The sequence below is a fragment of the Diplotaxodon limnothrissa genome, linkage group LG2, assembly GCF_057381915.1.
Source record: "Diplotaxodon limnothrissa isolate DT_005_m linkage group LG2, D_limnothrissa_male_GT1.1, whole genome shotgun sequence".
NCBI lineage: Eukaryota > Metazoa > Chordata > Actinopteri > Cichliformes > Cichlidae > Diplotaxodon > Diplotaxodon limnothrissa.
In genome coordinates, this window is record NC_140597.1 from 14,637,008 (window position 1) to 14,644,958 (window position 7,951).

A 7,951-nucleotide genomic window follows, 5' to 3' on the forward strand; every position below is an offset into this window, starting at 1 on the left:
TAAAAATAAACTCTGCCACTTTAACATCGCTGTAGTGCAGCTGTACGTCATTTCGCGCCAGTTTGCCGCATAGTCGTATTCTACAGCGGAAGATGTCGGACTCGGCTGAAGCGAGGGCCTGTTTTATGAAATATTCCCGTCACTTCACTTTTCTAAAACAAGCAGACAAGAACATTACAGTAATATGTAAGCTATGTCCTGGAGAGAAAAAATTATCGTCCGCTGTCAATAGCACGAGTAATCTCCTGAAGCACCTGACACGGCAGCACAGACAGAGACTTCTGAGTGAGCCATCTTCATCATCCATGGATAACACCGCGGCAACTCCTGCTAAGCAGACGAAACTTGATTTCACTTCAGCAACACAGAAAGTGTCTGAAGGTGAGCTTAAGAAAATGATTGCAGGCTACGTTGTGGAAGAGATGCTACCGCTGCGTACTGTAGAGTCTCCGTCTTTTAGGTGCATATTAGGATTGTACATTAACATAACACTATTGTACACACACACACACACACACACACATATGAAGAGAGAGAGAGTATGCATAGTATGCAAACGGCTAACAAACAGCAAACAGCCATCATAATTCGTCATACAATGAGAACAGGACAAATCAACAATTGACAATGACTAATTAATATTAAAATCTGTAACATAATGTATTGTTTGCAGTTTAGTCTGTTACTGTTGCTATTTTTACCATTTCTTCTTGGAGCAATTGTAACACACATAATTTCCTTAGGGATTAATAAAGTATTCTGATTCTGATTGTTTCAGGATATATGCCTTTATCCAATGACACATCTGCTTACCTGATAAACGACAGCATTCGCTGTTTAAAGCATGTCTGTCGTAAAGCTGAGTGTTTGTGGAGAAAGACTCGTTTACAGGTTCATCTCTTTCATTTAAAAGACCTTGTAGTTTCTTTTAACGCTTCAATTCGTGATGCAAGGGCTGCTTATTTTTCAAACCTAGTCTCTAGAAGCAGAGGTAACCCTAAGGTTTTATTTGATACAATTAGGGATATTGTTGCTCCGGCTTCTGCTGCTGTCCCTATTTATTTGAATGAAGACTGTGAAAATTTTCTTTCCTTCTTTGTTGAAAAGGTTAGCAATGTAAGGAGCAACATCTCTCCCTCCATGTACCATTTGCCTGTTCCGATTTTACTTAAGTGAGCGACTGTGGCTAAGGGGGTTGGGAAGCGCATCCATAACTGGAAGGTCGCCGGTTCGATCCCCAAGCTCTCTGTCCTGTCGTTGTGTCCTTGGGCAAGACATTTACCACCTACTGGTGTTGGCCGATGGCACGATATGGCAGCCTTGCTTCTGTCAGTCTGCCCCAGGGCAGCTGTGGGTACAACTGTAGCTTGCCTCCACCAGTGTGTGAATGTGAGAGTGAATGAATAGTAGCATTGTAAAGCGCTTTGGGTGCCTTGAAAAGCGCTATATAGATCCAATCCATCATTATTATTAAGCCTGTCAGATTTGAAAGATTTTCACCTGACCTATCAATGAGATCCTTGATATTTTATCCGGGTCTTTACTTAAAAATGTTTTTAAGTCTATTGGTCCTAGTGTTCTTAAAATTCTTAATGCATCTCTACTCTCTGGTCAGGTCCCTGTTTACTGTAAAAGTGCTGTCATTCACCCACTTTTAAAAAACCTAAACTTGATCCTTCTTTGCTTTCCAGCTACAGACCTATCTCAAAATTGCCTTTTATTGCCAAGATTTTAGAAAAGGTTGTGGCCAAGCAACTCACAGTTGTTCTAGGTGAACATAACATTCTTGATAAATTTCAATCTGGCTTTCGTAAGGCTCACTCTACCGAAACTGCACTTCTTAGAGTGTCTAATGATATTTTGATGATTTATGATGCTGGAGAGTGCACTGTTTTGATGTTGCTGGATCTGACCTCTGCTTTTGACACTGTTGATCATCTTATTTTGTTAGATAGATTAAACCACTGGGTGGGTGTATCTGGTACCGCATTGGAATGGTTTAAATCCTATTTGTCAAATTGATCTTTCTCTGTGGCTACCTCTAAGTTCAGATCCTCCGTCAGCTCTCTTGCCTATGGGGTGCCTCAGGGCTCTGTCTTGGGACCAGTATTGTTTTTGTTGTATTTACTCCCTCTTCTGCAACTTCTTAGCTCTTACTCTGATATTTCATATCATTGTTATGCAGATGATATTCAGTTATATAACTCTTTTAGGCCACCTGATGTTTCTAAGCTCCAAATCCTGCAGTCCTGCTTAGATTCCGTTAGAGATTGGCTGGCTGGTAATTACCTTCAACTAAATGCTGATAAAATGGAAGTCATTATTTTTTGCCCCTGAGAAATTTGTTCCCCTCGTGGTTAAAAATCTAGGCCCTCTTGCTTCTTATATTAAATCATCCATTAGGAATTAGGAACCTTGGTGTTACATTTGATCCAGCTCTGACGCTGGACACACACGTTAAATCTTTGGTTCGCTCTTGTTTTTACCATCTAAGAAATATCGCTAAGCTGAGTCCCATTGTGTCACGTTCCGAATTGGAAATGATTATTCATGTTTTTGTTTCATCTCGCTTAGACTATTGTAATTCCTGGTTTACTTGCTTAAGTAATGCCTCCCTGGAACGACTGCAGGGTGTTCAGAATGCTGCTGCTAGGCTTCTGACAAAGCATCACAAATACTCCCATGCCACTCCCCTGCTGATTCAGCTCCATTGGCTCCCTGTCAAGTTCAGGGTCCAATTTAAGATCATAATCATGACTTATAGGGCCCTGCACGGTGTAGCTCCAACTCCAAGTGATCTTCTTCTTTCTTATCACCCCAGCAGGTCCCTGAGGTCTTGTGACCAGGGGTTGCTGGTTGTCCCGCATACAAGGTTAAAAACAAAAGGTGACAGAGCATTTGTATCAGTGGCTCCCAGACTCTGGAACTCGCTCCCTTTGAGTTTGAGATCTGTGGACTCAGTCATGTCTGTTTTCTGCCTCTGTAAAGCACTTTGTGATTTTATCTTGAAAGGTGCTATATAAATAAAATTTTACTTTACTTTACTGTATCTTTTGCTCGTTTCTCTTCCTCTTCTTTTCTCTTTTTCTAAACTGTAGTGATGGGTCGGTCGCAAACGAAATGGCTCTTAGAGCCGGGTCTTTGACGTGAACGACACGAGCCGGCTCCTTATCGTGAGCCGTGGGGTTTTTATTCTTTCTCTCACCCTCTCTCTCGCACTTTTTTTCCGCTTCACTCCGCATGCGAGCCTTGTGCTTTACGCTGGGAAGAGGGGGGAGGGGCGGTAGTTACACTCAGTAGCACACGAACAGAGCCAGAGGGAGAGAGAGAAAGAGAGCCAGGGACAACAACGTGACATTAGAAAGGTATAGTAATCATCCACAACTATTTTCAGTTGCAGATGATAAAGGATTCAGAAAGTTTATTCATGCAGGCCCACATGACAGAGAATATGCATCTTCTTTTTGTTTTCATATTATAATTTATATTTAATTGTGTTGTGGTTTGCAGTGTTTTGTGTTGTTTCACTTTAAATTTGTAAAAGGAAAAAGCTGAAAATTTAAGTAGTTAAAAGTTGAAATGTGAATAGTTGGTTTTTGTATTATATGATTTATTTATTACATTTTATGTGGAGTGAATAAATAAAAGTATATTTACGGTGGCCCCTACAGACAAAGCACATACAAGCTCCAAAACACGTACAAACCCCGAAGCACGTACAAACTCCAAAACACGCAAAAACTCCAAAACGCGTAAAAACTCAGAAGCACATAAAAACTCAAAACACGTACAAAACACAACAGAAGTGCTCCAGGATGCTAGGGGCAGTGTTGAACTTTTGTTACCTAGTGGCTACACAAGCCAGCAAGTACCAACGACCAGATTTGGTGTGTGGTAATAACAGGTAAATGAACTAAATGAACTATATATGAATGCTTGTGTATAAATACACAAACAATACACATATGCTTTCATGCTTTGAATTGTGTAATTTAAGTGATCTAGGTAGCTCTGTTTTGGAAGTTCAGTTCATGCTAGGAAAATGTGTTTTGGAGTTTGTACGTGCTTTTTGGAGTTTGTACGTGTTTTGTCTCTAGGGGCCACCGCATATATATAAATAAAACCACTTTTTTTTTTACATTAGTAATTCCTTTTGTGCATAATTTTATATTATTGTTAATAATAAATTAATTAAAGCAACAAAACAACCTGAAGAGCCGGTTCGGACCGTTAGAGAGCCGGCTCTTTTTAGTGAGCCGAACCGAAAGAGCCGGTTCTCTAAAAAGAGCCGGAAATCCCATCACTACTAAACTGAGGACCTGATGGGTTTGAACTTTTCTTGTCCATCTTCCATCGGTTTTAATTTTGCACTCCAGTACAAACACCCATCCTTCAACCCGAGGATCACCACAACATAACCTAATAGACCTACACCTTAGTTCACAGATTCACTTTGTCTAGGGTGCATTTCTGAGATTTCACACAACCCAGGATTCAAATCATGAATTCATAATGGACTTGGATCTACAGCATCATGAATGGAATGTGCTCTATTTGGAAGCAGCATGGCCCCCCTCCCCTTTCGACGGGTTATGTGTGAGACTTTAAATCATCAAACTGTAAATTTTAAATTGTTATTGATCCCTTTACCCCTAGCCCTAAAGTTTATATTTATTTTCTTACTCTTCTTATATATATTGTTTGTTTACTTGCACTACTGTAACTGGAGCCTCGTCGTCTTGTCTCTCTATGTACTGGACTGTAGCGGAGATGACAATAAAGTTTACTTTGACTTCAGCAGCAAGCAGGTGCACTGAGGGCTCTCGCGCTCACTTTATAGAATTTCAAAAAACCATCGGTCCAAATTATAAGTCTGTATTATAATGTCTGGTGTTTTTGTGTTTGTTGGTTTGCTTTTATTTTGTTTTATTTTGTGAGTTGGTTATTAGATGTAGCTCCAGCCGGTCAGAGAATCCCCCGCCGCCCCGCCCTCTCCTCCCTGCGCCGCAAGCAGCAGGTGCACCTCGCAAACGAAGAGCGCCCTTACTCCCAGCAAATGGGCGATAGAAAATCGATCGGTGCCTATGCCATTCACAATATGCACTGGCTAACGTCGGGGCAGCATGAGTACGAGTGTGAGTACAAATATAACCTTGGAACAAAATATCATCCAACAATCAGTTTGTTCAGACTCATGTCTGATTGACCGTTTCAAGTCAAAAGGCTTTCTTGTTTCAGGAATGTGGATCTCTGATAAATCACACTGCACTTATCACAGGTAGGCACCTTGTTTCCAGGGGTTCTTTTAATTACAGCAGTCTCTTTGAGCCGAACAACACAGACGAATCAGCAACTACTAAGACAGAAGACACAATTTAAATACACTCAGAGAAACACAGGGAGATTACACAGGGACACAGCTGGGAGTGATTAACGTGACGAGACCAGGGAGGCAAACTGAAAACACTCACATAAGACCGAGACCTTCACAATAAAACAGGAAACACATACACGTAATGACACAACACACAAACTTAACACAGACTGGGGGACTCAGAACATAGGAACATGAAACGTGAAAAAGGAACACAAAAACCCAGAATAATAATAAACTGAAACATAAACACTGAGTCACAAACTCCGGACCATGACAGGCAAAGCTTCACACAGACACACAGCTCCTCCCCTCACTAACAGCTGAAGTCGTTAACGCTCATAACACCGAACAACCTTTTAGGAGGAAGAAAATGTCCTTTATCAATGACACTGAAGTATCAAACAGTTACATAAATGCTAAGCTGGTCAGTGCACATGTTAGCATTAGCCATTTGACTATTAGTTACACAATAGTTAGCAGTTACAGAAGACGGTCCAGAGCTTGGCAAACTAATCAGAGCAAATAAACAGCGAAACAGTGATAAATCCCTCAACCTCTACAATAATTATATCACTCATAACCAGTGTTGGTCAAGTTACTTGAAGGTAATCAGTAACTAATTACTGATTACTTCCCCCAAAAAGTAATCCTGTTACTTTACTGATTACTTATTTTCAAAAGTAATTAATTACTGAGTTACTTAGTTACTTAGTTACTTTTTAAAAACACGATTTACAACCTGAATAGGTGATAAAGCAATAGATCTGAGAGCCCAATTCTACTTTTTCTGCATAATCCATCATACAAAATGTAATCAAATGGAAAAGTCTCTTTTTAAAACTTGTTTTATTAGTTTTAATATTTTAATTTTATGCAGCAAGCAAAATTTTAATTATATGCAACATTCTTTGACTGGAAGAAATTAGTTTAACATTTAAACCTATTTTCTGCACATTCCAGCACATGAAATAAAATATATTTTTTGTGTTTACACCAGGGGCGATTTTAGCCCATTTTTTAAAAAAATGAATCAAAGCACCCCCAAACATTTCTTACTTTTTTGACAATATTTGCTGTTTGTGGGACACACTACTAAAAATATAAAAAGCATCCAGTACGTAATTGAGATGGAACATTTTAACAACAAAAGTATAGATAACCCCTCCCCCCTCCCAAAGTGGTTTGTTCCAGCTCTCCCCTGCTCTGGCTCTAGCGCCGTTGCTGCCAGAGCGATGGTGGCTGAGACGCAGCGGAGCAGAGGTGTAAGTGCCTGGCTTAAAACAGGACATGTTAGCTGCCTTTAACCTTCAGTTACTCTTTATATAGTTAGGTAGGAGTCAGGCCATGTTTCTTTTTAGCTGAAAAATATTACACCAGGTAACCTGCAGTGTTGAAAACGTGTTTTCCGACTGTGTTTGCTACCCTACAATCCGTCCTGCTCTGTAGTAAAATCAGCAACATTTGACCGTCCTGTTGCTCCCATTTAAATGTATGCAGCCTATTTAAAATCTAAAACGTAACATTGTCCGCAGCCTACTGTTGTTACCACCGTCCTGTTTTAAATGTAATGAGAGAAACTGGTTATTTTGTCATATGTGCCGATATTGAACCCAAGGTACTAACTAGCTAACTGACTGGATGCCCATTAACCTTATAACTCCTGTTGTGTGTGTGTGTTTGTTTGTGTATAGAGAGTGTTGAAAACACGCAGTTCTTTGAATCTTTGGGCTGAAGGAGGGACAATACTCGGTGTATAAATGCTCAATCAACAATCATTTATTTCCATACAATTCAACAGTCAGAGCATTACAACGTCCGGACGGGAGAGATGCTACCAGAGGGTCAGGCACATGTCTCAAAATGGTGACGGGTTGCTCAGCTTTTTATAGTCTCTAGTGGCCCCCAGCTAGTCGTAAAAGCCAAAACATCACATTTTTTCTCTGTTACAGCGCCTAAGTTATGACCTCGGCAGTTGTTTCTCTGCTTTCTGTAAGGTGGGGGTGTGGAATGTGGTCTATCTATCTCCCCTGTCTTTAGACACAGAGTCTCCTGCTTACAACCTTCTCTTCATGATTCAACAATTAAGCATGTCAAGAAAACAGTGTAACACATTCCCAGCAGATCAAGGATGCACCTTTATCTAATGAACTAATATGTGAATATGTTCCTTTAACTCAAAAGTATAATGAGAACTAAACTACATACAGATCACACACTCTATTTTAAAGGGTATAATATGATCTACAACAATATCATAATTCAACTATTTTGATTACATCTATAAGGTAACATATAATAACAGAATAATATCACAATACCCTCTTTTGATCTCTCATTAAAGAGATCACTAACAACATGCACTTCAGCGTTGCAAGGTCCAGGTTTTCTTGATCCTGAGGCCCTCTGTCCCCCTTTAACGGGTGGACCATATGGGGGATGACCTCTGTGTTCACGCAGTTCAGATGCAAGCAAAGTTAGCTTTACAACCATAACAGCAGTTACAGATGACACTCCCATCACTCCCCATTTTCCCACAGCTTTATTTTGGTGCTCCAGTTTTCCACCCCCTTTGAT